Source organism: Arachis duranensis, chromosome 4, assembly GCF_000817695.3.
Source record: "Arachis duranensis cultivar V14167 chromosome 4, aradu.V14167.gnm2.J7QH, whole genome shotgun sequence".
Lineage (NCBI taxonomy): Eukaryota > Viridiplantae > Streptophyta > Magnoliopsida > Fabales > Fabaceae > Arachis > Arachis duranensis.
In genome coordinates this window covers 118,426,330-118,426,769 of record NC_029775.3, presented here as the reverse complement: position 1 = coordinate 118,426,769, position 440 = coordinate 118,426,330, and positions in this window count along the sequence as shown.

Below are 440 nucleotides of genomic sequence, written 5' to 3'. Positions count from 1 at the left end.
TAAAAAGAGTACTAAAATATATTATTTTATATATTATTAAGAGTACTTAAGAAGGAATATTATTAAAAAATGTCATTCTTCACGTGATGAAATAATATTCTACAAATATAATGTCAGTGTAGTGCTACTCAAACATGCTCGATATCTTTATAGTGTGCCTTTCAACCACATACAATTTGTTGTGCATGCTAACAGTCTCATGGCGGTCTCTAACAGCATCAAGGATAAGGAGATGAAAAAGGTATGTAATGTGTGCTTTGCACCATTTTGTTGCAGTTACTGCATTATAATTGATTAGAAAGAAAAGTAGGATGGATTATGCATTAAGTTGCAACCAATATAAAAAAAGATTAAATAAATATTAAAAATATTAAAATAATTATTTTAATTTTTGTTACTATTTTAATTTTTTATAATATATATTATTATTCTTATTAGAA